This window comes from Parambassis ranga, chromosome 16, assembly GCF_900634625.1.
Source record: "Parambassis ranga chromosome 16, fParRan2.1, whole genome shotgun sequence".
NCBI lineage: Eukaryota > Metazoa > Chordata > Actinopteri > Ambassidae > Parambassis > Parambassis ranga.
Window position 1 is genome coordinate 9,305,119 of NC_041036.1, and position 12,695 is coordinate 9,317,813.

Genomic DNA, 12,695 nt, shown 5'->3' on the forward strand with positions numbered 1-12,695 from the left:
ATTATCTTCGGCTTAAAAAAATGACACTGCATCATTAATTGAAAGAATAAGCAGTTCTCAGTATTATCATTTCAAGGAATATTTCCTCAAATTATAACATGATACACTACTCAGTGTATTTAAAACTACAATTTTGAGTACACTGTATTGAAATTTATGTAATCATATAGTTATAATTAACATGCATTCTGCAGCATTTATTCCTCTGTGTCTGTGCCTACATGTGGATAACGGACGTGAAAAATTGTTTAGAAAAGATTCCAGCACTAACTAACACTCACAAGTTACGACAACATTGTATGTAGTAAGGCCTCACTTCCTGTTTGATTTGTGGTGTTTTCCATCTAAAACCAGCTCATGACACTTCTTGTGATTCAGCTGACCTGACACTGTAGAAACGACAGTAGAAAATATACAATAAAAGTAGAAAACCACTGAGTCTGACGTAAGCTTTGCAGTTTCTTTACAGTTTCTATAAAGTGTTTTAATTATAATATCAGACTTCATCTCCAGTATTACAGAGATGGTAGCCAGGAGTCTAGTTGATATCATCCTGTTGTGGAAATCTAACCTTTGCCAGCCCAAACTCAGACTCCAAAAAGTTCAAAACTGTCCATTCTCACAGAAAAGTAGTTGTATTGTGTTCCAGCATAGTTTTAGGATAAAGGTTTGAAAAGCTGAGATGGCTTTGTGGAAGAGGTTTTGTTGTTGTGAAAAGGTCCTATTTTAACTCGGACCGTGACCTTTTCCCACCTGCAGCCAAACGTCTCGGAGCCTAAACCTAATCAAGAAGTGAACCTAATCAAAAAAGCAAGAAACAAAGCAAAATATCAAAGAGATGCACAGGAATCGAACTCTTCCTGCATTTCCTTCCACTGTGGTATGCACAGACTAATACAAAAGAAAAGACCACCACACATCAACTCATACATGTGGAGAGGAAACACACATTTTTTTTGTACTGTGGATCAGCTAGTATAGCTGTTTTCTGTAAGGCTGAGACCTCCTAATAATAACTTTTGTTTTTAACATGGTTTTTAGAGATATGTTACTCTCTGCTCTGCTGGAATCAATCCTGTTGCAGGTCTGAATCTTCTTGAGAGGCTTTCACAACACACACACACACCTCATTCAATCTTGATATTCCCTCTCCCAGTGGACAAGATGGACCAGAATTAATTATCTCCACCCGTTATAGACACACACACACACACACACACACACACACACACACACACAAAGGAGCACATATAAACACACATTCGCCTTTTACGGACGTGTATGTGCGGACTGTTTATTCACTAAGAAGTGTGAAGTTGCTCATACTTAGTATTCCCTTGGTGTCTTACAGAAAAGATATTGCAGTGTTTGTGTGTGTCTGCGCATGTGCGTGCGTGTGTGTGTAGTGCACATGTGTGAAGACTGGAATTCAGAATGGTATTGATTAAACACAGCAGGGGGTGAGTGTGTGAGCACTGCAGATAGCTCACTCACCTGCCACTCTGCAACACACACACACACACACAATCATACACATACATCAAACTGTCCGCTGGCTTCATTAGAAAGAGGCTGCCTGGCTTATGATATGATGAAAAAAAATAAATCAAGGAAATTTAATTCAGCTTTGAGGTATGAAATATCACATTTGTATTGGAAATGTGTTTACGAGCCCCTTTTTCAGTTCTTCTATGTGACGGAGAATATTTCAGTGTTTAACAGGTTTATAATGATAAATAGAACATTTTTATTTTGTCAAAAACACAAACGGTCCGTCCAACGTCTTAGCTGTTAGTCACAGGGATGTTTACTTGAAACTTGAACGGATTACAAGCTTGTTTCAGGAGCAAGAAACATGTCCATCCTTCTACAGAGACACAAATGACGGCTGTTTGAGTCTTCAATGACGTGTAGATAGACAGCTAGTAGATCTTTTTTTCAGTTCCATGTAGTCATATTCTTCTTTCTTTGTATTCTCCTACCAAATTGTGCAAATATAGGAAACCACAGACATCTTCAAACAGCCACTCTTCATAGTCAGTGCCGACTACTATTGGTCACAACATAGACATGGATGCAGAATGCAGAACACCTGTGTAAAGACCAGCTACACAGAGTGTCTGCTTATATTGTAATCTCTCACCATCATTGGACAAAACACTAACATAGAAACATGTGGTCTGGTCTAGTGTTGTCTGTCCTTCATTTTACACCTTAATATAATTAAGACGGAGGTATGAAAATACTGTTCCATTATCATGAACAAAGAAATTGGACTAGGATGGAAAAAGCATTTTCAGCATTTCATTGTGTGGATTGACTGTAGACATGCAGCATGTGAGCTAACCTCAAGAAGAATGGCATGTGAAATTGGTACCATCTTTGTCGTATACATGTGATGTCAACCCTGCATTCAACTTGTGTTACTCAACAATGTGTTGAATGATCGGGTACCAAACCAAACACAACTGGTGGAACTGATGCTTGTTAATTTAATATCTGAAGGCAGGGCAGAGCACATCAGTGGGAACTGTATGAATTTTATTAACTGAGAGCATGATATCTACATGAAGAAATCTTGCTCTCAACTGAAGGACTGTGCTCTTGACGAAGATCCTCTCCTCTCCTCTCCTCTCCTCTCCTCTCCTCTCCTCTCCTCTCCTCTCCTCTCCTCTCCTCTCCTCTCCTCTCCTCTCCTCTCCTCTCCTCTCCTCTCCTCTCCTCTCCTCTCCTCTCCTCTCCTCTCCTCTCCTCTCCTCTCCTCTCCTCTTTCATTGTGTTATATATCAGGCATACAATTGCAGTTTGAAATGTTATCACTCCAGATATGGAAGCTGAGCTCACACCCAGTCTCTGGTCCTGTGAACCATGCAGCACAGAAAGTGCACATCTCTCTGTAACTCATTTAAAGTGTTTTGACACAACTTAGTTTGCAGAGGTGACAGATGGCTTCAGTTGACATCATTTTGAAGAAAGGCTTTTTGCCTGTCATTATGTGGTCTTATGCTATTATCATAATGATGTTGTTTATTTTAACACCAGTGAACTCGGCTTTGCAGAGATCCTCCTCCCAGAACATTTTTCAGAAATTCGGACTCAGGCTGCCCATTAATATCACGACTACAACGCTATAGCAATTATGAAAAAGGCTGAATGTGGAAGGACACATTTGTGTTCATGTTCATTATATCCTTGAATGTCTGTCTGTCTGTCCTCATCTCTTTCTTTCTCTTTCTTCCATCTTCCCTCTTTCTCACTCTTTCTCTCCCTCTTTTTCTGTCTCTCTCTTTCCACACTACTGGGTTTTAATTACTACTGTAATTGGCAACTCCCTGCTGTGTATGCACACACACAGACACACACACATACGCACATACACACATATGCTCTGCCTAGCTGCTGTAAATCCCTCTGGCAATGTGTATGTGTGTGTGTGTTGTGGGGAGCAGGGGAGAGAGATATGGAGAGATAAGGATAATGAAAGAAGGAGAGTTTCAGAACTGCAGGCCAACTTAGCAACTCAACAATCTGTCTGCCGTGAAGCGCTGTGTGAAAGTGGGGCTCTGCAGCCAAACTGTAATTATCTGGCAGAAAAAGGACCCGTTTCAAGATTTATTACAAAACACAACATTGCAAGAAGTTAGGGATCCTGACGCACCCCTGACCTGTTAACTTTTTACACTGAAATTAGTGTGTATATGTGTGTGATTTGTTAAAAATACAATTAAGCCAACAAAACATGTAACTGAGTCTCTACATTGCCAGTACACAGTTTTGCTGCTTTTTGTAGTGTTTCACATGCATCACTATAAATAGCAGTCTGGGACCACACTATACTACACTGGTTACCTTTCTTTTCTTAAATGTCTGAACGGTGCTCATACTTGACAAAGATGGACGGATTTTGGGGGAGAGATGTGGGCTAACATTAATACATATGTTGTCTTCAGGAGGAGGGGCCAATAAACACATAAACACAGCTTCAGAGTCATTTGTCCTAGGAATGAATGCTGGTTACAGCCTTTCTCGCTGAAGAAGAAGTTGAACTTTAATCAAATGTGGATTCACTATAATGACATAAATTCCGAATGGATAGTCTTCATTTTAAGAGGAGTTTTATGCAGGGTTGGTTTAGTGGGAATGCTGCTTGCCGTTGTTGTAGCTGGACACACTGTGGTCCGTCATGGGTCTTTTGCTGAATGGCTGCTCTGAAGTAATGTTTGAGACCTGCAATGTTACGTTCAGTTTTACTGTTCAGACCGCATGTCTCACAAGCATTCATTCTTTTGGTATTTTCTTCTATCTATCTTTCCTAGCTGCTGTAACATGGATTTCTCTTGTGGGGGACTAAACTAACTAAAGGGTTATCATATCTTATCAGTTTGCAGTGAATGTGTACAGTAATCACAGTAACAATTGCTGCTGTACATATTTTAATTGGAAATTTCAGCAATATTCTGTCATTTTGTTTGTACTGATTCTCTGTGTAAATTGTCAGACAGACCTTGATTATTGATAAAGGGCAGTCCTGTTGCTGCCAGTTTTATTTGTTGGAGTGACTTTAATATTTCTGGGACCTTCACGTGCTTTTCTTTCAAAGAACATCACCACATATAGCATTATGAAGTTGACCAAAAGCAGTCATTTGCATTGTCTGTTTTAACTTAATAAATATTTTTTGTTGCACACATCCACACAAACCAAGCAGGATTGTGTTTTTTCACCGTTTGGTCAACAACTTTGTTGGATTTGTGCTAAAGCTCACTGGACCAGTAGGTTCCTACCAAATCCTACGGTGTGAGAACCATGTGACAATGGCCATGCTCAGCCCAATGCTAAAGAATTCCAGCTTTATGCTTATCATGGCACATTGGCTGTAGAAAGGAAAGTTTCATGCCTGTGTGTGTGTGTGTGTCTTTTATGTGGGTCACCCCACCATGTCTAATGGCCCCTTGCTGCGTGCAGCGTCCTGTGCTGAGCTGCTCCCTGCTGTCACACTCACACACAAACAAACGCACAGACTCAGCGGGGGAGATTTCAGGGTGTCCCTCACCCTAATACCCTCCACAATACACCACCACTGCATCTGTTGCTCCTGTTCTCAAAGTTGGAAGTTGATCATGAAGTGCTAGCATGTCTCTCCTCTCTCTTTTGTAGCTTTCTTCCTCTTTCCTCATCAAGTCTTCTCTCTATCTCTCCCTCTTTGTTAAATGTAATTTAAATTCATTCCAAAGATGGATCATTTATAGCCAGCCTTTTGTTGCTGCTGTACCTTTAGTTAACCATAAGACTGGATTTTAAAGTTTTAGCCTCTGCTGTCTGTGAAAAGTAGAGGCAAAGGAATGACCATCTGCAGGCCTCCATCATACACACATCTCTATGCAACTACCTGAAACAGGTGAGCTCCTCATTTGGCTCAGTTGGTGTATTTATATTGTGTGCTGCTTGATTTCAAAAGTAATAGTTTCAAACCAATGCATCACAATGTTGCAGTGGTACAGGTTTTTAAAGGGAGGAGAGCAGATTGTTTTTTTTTTTTTTACATGTATGGACTTTATTCTGTAGTATATCCCTATAACACACCAGTGTTTGTTTATCTTGGGAATAACCAGACAGTCTGGTAAGAAATCAGTCGTCATTAAAATTCTAGTACTGCAGTTATATTTACAACCTGCATTGTGAATTATCTGAGAGGAGAGGAGAGGATGGATGGGTGGGTATGTGGGTGGGGGGAAGGGTGAGTGACAGGGATGGAAAAGGGGAAGGAAAGATGAGTGAACAGTGAGATGCTGATAATTCAGATTAGTACAGTTACAAAGTGCCCATCCCCACTGTACTACTGGCACACACACACACACACCACAAAACAAAAAACATCTGTACATACAGTATAAGTTCAGTGGACTTTCTGCCTAATCAAATGTAAAAATCACTTTGTAAGTGTCCTCACAGAGACATATTTCATAACCTCTGCAACACTATGCCTGAATACTACTTATCCATAAAGCATAAAACACACGGATACACACACAGACTGAACCTCAGCCATAGAGAAGCCAGTTACGTCAGTATATTTTCACACTGCAGTGCTGCCTCTTTGTCTGCCTGTCGGCCAGCCAGCTGTAAGATGGAGGGCGAGAAATATGCTTTTAGCGGACGGATGTGTAAGACAGAATACACGGCTTTGTCATTGTTGTTTCTGTGCAGCATTGTTGTAACATTGTGTTCTGTTACACGATTAATACTGTGGTGTTTGGTTGTTTCAGGCAGTCTATGGAGTTTGTACAGTTCCGAAGGTGTGTGTGTGTGTTGGTGAACGCTGAAAAATGTACCGATTACAATGACTTGTTCTGCACTAAAATTAGGTGAACAGCTTTCCTGTATGTGTGTCACCACATGAACATGCTAACATGCTAACGTGTTTGATGTGTTAAAATGTCTGTGTGTGCAAGAAACGGTGCAGGATGACGACCTGCCGTCCACCTGTCCACAGCATCAGCTGTTCTTTGTGACACACAAATAGAAGAGCAGTACAGTAATCTGTTCCAATACTTTCCTTTCTGATTCTCATCCCAGTCGAAGAGACTTGGGACTAGGCTGGAAGCTGCTTCAGGAGACAAGCACACAAATAAATCTTTTATATTTTAAAACATCAAATTCCAAAGTCCTGCCACACGTTATCTTTCGTCAAGCTGTAATATTCCATTTTTTTAGACTGATGAATTCACTGTAATGGTAACTAAGCAGGCTTTATTTGAGCCACTCATCAGCCTGACATGTACAGAAAACACAGCTTAGTATCAGTGAATGTTCTGTTTCAGCTTCAGCACCAAAACAAACCTGCAGTTGTGTCACTGTTCATTATATATATTTTTAATAAAAAAACACAACTTTATTTCAGCTCCTCTGGCAGTGGAAGTTCAAGGGGAGAAGTGTGGATATATATAACAGACAGACAGATGCAGAATAACACCGCAGGAATGTATGGTGAGGCAGAGAAAGATTCAGATGTATAGAAGGCCTCAGCGAGAGAAGGTTGGCCATTGTTTGATAAACACAAACACAGATGCATTTAGGCTTTGATTTCAGGTTGCTTTTCACTGCTCGCAGTGGGAGCTGTCCTAAAGGAACAACCCTAACACACACACACACACACACCATGGACTGGACTGATAGGATTAGAGGCTGGCACTATAGTCCCTCTCTCTGTCTTTCTTTTCCTCTCTTACCCTCCCTCTCTCTCCCTCTCTGGAGTCTGCCAAGGCTTGATTATTCACAAGGTTAGTTCCTGATTGCATTTAGCCGTACCAGACACAGGTTCATTACCTCTCAACCTTTTTTACACTCTCTCTGTCGTTCTTACACTTTGCACAGTATTTGAGTGGAAAGTCTTGGCTTACGTCAAAACAGCATCTATCTATAATGTAGGCTATACTATACTGTATTATATTTTTTGATATGTTACCAATTATTTCCACATTTGAGGATGAGGAAATCAGTCAATTATGTTAGTAAAATGTAGCAGTGAGGGGAAACAGGCAGATTTTTGCAGAATACTGATGACACTGTACGCGTGTGTGGAGGATATCAGTGCTGCAGCAGCAGGCTTCAAAAGGTAGCCGTCGGCCAGCCCTCTGCTGCCACAACGGAGCTGCCGTTCTGAAGCCTCTGACTGCAGCTCACGTATTAATACGGCACATTTTTAAAAGAAAATAACCAAATAAAATGCGATGTTTTCTGCAAAAAAATAATATTTCTCATTAACAGCAGTTGTTTATTGTTTATTGATATTCTGGTTTATTTATTTGCCTATCATTCGTTGCCAGGTTATGGAAGGAGTGTTTGTTTTTCCCTGTGTCTTAGGGACAATGTGCCTGTTCTGAGGAGAATGCGAGTGCAGTGTTGACACGTTAGTGCTGGCTGATTAGTCGACACATAAAGAAACATGCATCCCCTCCATCACTATTCAGCCATTTTGTCTCCCTGTCTGTCACACTGGTGGAATGGATATTTGTGTGTGTGTGAGTGAGTGAGTGAGCCTTTTGTTAAGGTAATGTAGAGGAGAGAGAGAATGAACCAGAGAGAAGACACCATGAAAAATTACACAGACCACAGCCAAGTCCCCGAGACCCAGGCATGCTTTTTTTTTTCTTTAAATCTCAGCAGATCAGAATCAAGTTCCTTCATTTTTACTCCAACAGCAATGATGTTATATTCACAGGAATCCACATTAAATAAAATGTGTTTAATAGTAAACGGGTAGCAACGTGTTGTGTAAGGTAGTGTGTCAGATCAGGAGGTTTGTGTCTATTGTGTCTTAAGTGGATTAAAAGAGCGGTCAGTGAGACAGACAGCCAAAGTGGCAACCATAACCTTTGTTTACAAGCTTGTGTCACCTCTGTCGCTTCAAATTTTCATATCATTCTGATTTGTTGCCCTCGACTTTCCCACAATAGATGGGTGGAGTTTGTGCAGTGTTGTTGTGTAATCTTTTTTGATAAAAGCAGGAAAGTTGGCCCTGCCATATTTTATATATTTAGGCTGCATTATGGTTGCATGTTGTCCAAAGGGATGCCGTTTACTTTATTGTAATCCGATTTAAGAGGTTCATAAAGCACATATTTAAAACTCTGAATCTTGTAAACAAAATAAAAACTTACATTTCTGCATATACTTTAACATAAATTGATAATTTAAAAAGAATCTCGCTGTACAATGTCATAAACCCCATACTATATAATTTCCAATGACAGCACAATTCAGTACGGTCAATACTTTTGATTAGTATTTGTGATTATTTGTTAGCACTTCATTGTGATAAAACATTTTATAGGGTAAAGGATATATTGAGCAAGACAAACAGACAAACTGAAGCTTTAAATTTATCATGTTTATTTGTATTATTATTAATAATCGTTATTTTTATTATTATTATTATTACACCACAATCCTTGAACATTTTGTTAGAGAGAGAGAGTGAAAAACAAATAAAGTGCATCTAATAAAGAGGCTTTGAACTGCACAGCTCCCCCTCTGGCTTTCAGCTGGTCTAACATCTTACATGCACCTCTGCTGGAGCATCCAATTGTGACAAAGTTGTTGTGTGAAGTGGGTGTTTAATCAATGTTTTTCTCTTATTGAAACATGGCCCGAAATATGGTGTTGAATTAGCCACTTAGTATGTGCTACTATAGATTTAACCGTGTTTAAAGATGTTTAAAGAGAATAGGTGTGTTGCTTTTCATTCTTAGGTACAGCTGATATTCAATTACAGTTTATTTTGTTCTTAGTCAGATCAATGAAACATCCTGTAGCCTTAAATTAAATTATTTGTCCTCCTAGAAGAGCCTGTACAATGCATAGAAATCTTTTTTAAAAATCTTTAATCAGCTGAAAGTATCCAGTAAAAACTAAAGATTGAGTTTAATGTCTAAAGGCTTGATGCTGATGTGTGTGATTGCAATATTGATTATTGTGATTAAATAAATAATTGAGCTTTTCATCCGATCAAAATTAAGATCATTTCAAGAGAAGCATCTTTCATTTTTTTTATCACACTGGACATTTCTTATCAGTACAGATAATAAAACGATTTATTATCAGCCTTATCTCTGCAGGTATTATATACACGTCTATATGTATACACTTAACCCTGTCTATAATAGACCTAAATGAATTCTCAAAGTACTGAGAACCAGGTGATGGTGTGATTATTTCTTCAGGGCCTTGAAGTCACATTTTTTCTCCTCTTAACATATTTTTCTTTTGAAAGTGAGTTCAGTGGTTGACACATGCTGCGCAAGGTTGTGAGTGTTGCTGCATGTGAAGGTGTCTTAATGTGTGTGTTTTGGAAAGATTCAGCTCAAGGTTTTTTTTTTTCCGTTTTTTTATTGTAAGTCAGTCTGCAGCAAAACAGTTAAAGCTGAGGTGGTTTCAGCTGCTCTGCTTTAACATGAGATGATAGTGAAGTCACACTCATGGGCGAGGTTTTTGTCCTTACATGCTTGTTGTGACTATTGTGAATTTACGAAACTACAAAAATTACATCTTTTTGTGTGCAGCTGCAATACAAACAAACGATTGTTGCGCGAGTGCGTAGTGTGAATGTGCATGTAGTGTGTGTGACAGCATTGTTGTCTGTTAACATTTAAATTTACATTTTGTAAATAATGTCTACTACTTATCATTGACTCAGTTGTCACATACTTGACCATTCAGCCCTGTTAGCTTTGATTGAGGCCTCTGCTGCAGGCTGCTATTCAGCTGTCTATATAAACAGACATGTTTCTGTGAAAGGTGTGTGTGTGTGTGTGTGTGTGTGCGCACCCTTTTAAACTGAGGTTTTGTAACCACAATACACTGTGCGGTCAATTTTTCACTCTTTCTGTCTGTGTTATGCATTGTCTTTATGACACACACAGAGCCAGTCAGACCTACGCAGGATCAGTCATGCTAGAGGTCGTCCATGTGCCATCTTGACATTGTTGTCTATAAGCTGCTTTAGAGAAAGAGGAGAAGTTCTGAGGACAATTCAGAATGGTTCGTATGAGAAGAGGCTTTCTCACTTCAAGTGTAGCTCAGTGTCAGTCAGCCAGCAAAGGGGGGGATGGCGGCAGTTCATTCTCGATTGAGCCCATTCCAAATCTGAATAGAGACTGCAATTGATTTGCTAATGATAGAGTATTCACTCTTAATAAGACGCACATAACAACCTTTTCTTTGTCGCTGCCGAAATGTTTGGGAGAAAATTGCCCTCCTAAATTGATTAAACTGGAGGTGAACTGGAGAGAGCCGTGCAGGATGGTGTTTAATGCTGTAAAAAGATGATTCCAGATAAATGTGATTGTGTCAATATTATTGCGCACATATGCGCGGGGTGAGCAAATTGTAATTATAGAATTATAGCGTAACAAAATAAGTGGAAATATACACTCAGTTCAATTAATTTAAACATAATCAAAGCTCCTGAGAAGCCGAGGACTCCCGGCTCAGGCTGCACATATCACTGCCCTCTCTTAACATTTTTCACGAGGATTTTTTTTTTTTTGATGCACTTTTAAAAGTTGAATTTTTGTATTTCCATTCATTTAGATTTTGGCTGTTCAACATTTTTCTATCTCATTTTTTGTTTTTAAATTCATTGTGTAATATTGTATATATTCATTTATAATATTTGTTTAACCAATGACTAAATGTGATAAATAACTATTATTATTTACTCACTTTTTGTATATCCAAAAACTGCTGTAGTGTGTTACAGATTTTTTTGTGTGCATTAAAATATTAAATTATTCTGTTATGGTTTTCCTATGATACACTCTCACACTCTCTGTCAGCTTGTTAAAATATTATTATTTGATAATTCATAATAATATGACCATCATAATGGTAGTCATTTGGCCCTGCTGTGGATATGACACAAATGGCAAATAAATCCAGATGTGACTGGCTTTAATGAGCATCTGCTCACGATAATCCAGCTGATAAATGACTTTTAGGCGCTTTAAAGCTACTCGGCTCCAGTATCTCTCCACAAGGAGTTTAATATCAACATGACATCACCAGATGTAATAAAAATATCAGGGTGTAGTGTGGTGGCTTAGTGCAGAAACCACAGACTCAGTGTTGATTTAAATCCACCACCAGGAGCATCCCTTTGCTCCTGTGTGTGTCCCGTGTTTAATGAAACATTTGAAAAAGCAGAATGGTTCTGAAGCTGTGGCCTTTCGCTGTCCGTGGGCTTGCTGTGCTAGTCACCGTGCCGTGCTTCCCTCTAAAGGTGTTGATGGATGCCGTGCAAGAAATCGCAGCGTGATTTTTACAAGTAGATCTCAGTACTTGTACATCACACAGCTGTACTATGTAACTGTGAATAGCTGTCACTGAGCTTCAGCTGTTTCTGTCTCTCAGACCCTCAATTTCCTCCAGCAGAAATCGGTATGAGTGTTGCCTCTGTCTGTGCAGGATGGATGCGGGTTGGAGGACTTTTACCATGGCAACCACTAATGCAGTATAGATGCAGGGACTGAGCCTTGGCTTCTGCTGTAATAATACAGGATTCATGGAAGGCAGGTGAAATGTCAGCTGGGCTGTTTAAATGAGAGCCTTTCATGTCTAGTGTGGTCAACACTAAATCCCACTTGGCTCTGCTGTGAAAATGAGGTTATTGTTTCTATTCAGCTTGTAGCTGACAAAAAGAGTCTCTCCTCAACATGGCTTCCTATACTGCACCACAGCCCTGCTTCAGTTTTTTTATTGTCTCCTATATCGGCTTATACTGCCCAATCCTCATAATCCTTCTGTAGTCTGAGTCAAATATCTGGTCCACGCAGTGTCCCCTCACCTTCTACTAGGATGTGATTTCTGTATCGTCCTCTTCCTCCTCTTCACACACTGGATTACAACTAAGTGACACTTAGGTTCGCAAGGAGTTCTGATTGCTTTCTGGTTAAGCATTTGTAAGAAAAAAAAAAAAAAAAGATTAGCAATTTTTACTTAGAATATTCTGTGGCGAATAAGATGACGTTCCTGTGTATGCATTACATTTTATATGGTATATTATACTGCAAAATACACACAGATTAACTCTGGTCACAGAAACAACATGTTCCTTTGACCTGCTGTGTGAATAATTTTTCAGTGGTGAGGAGGCCATGAGTCGCAGCCCTCTGCACGGGAGTGTCAGTCCAAGACAA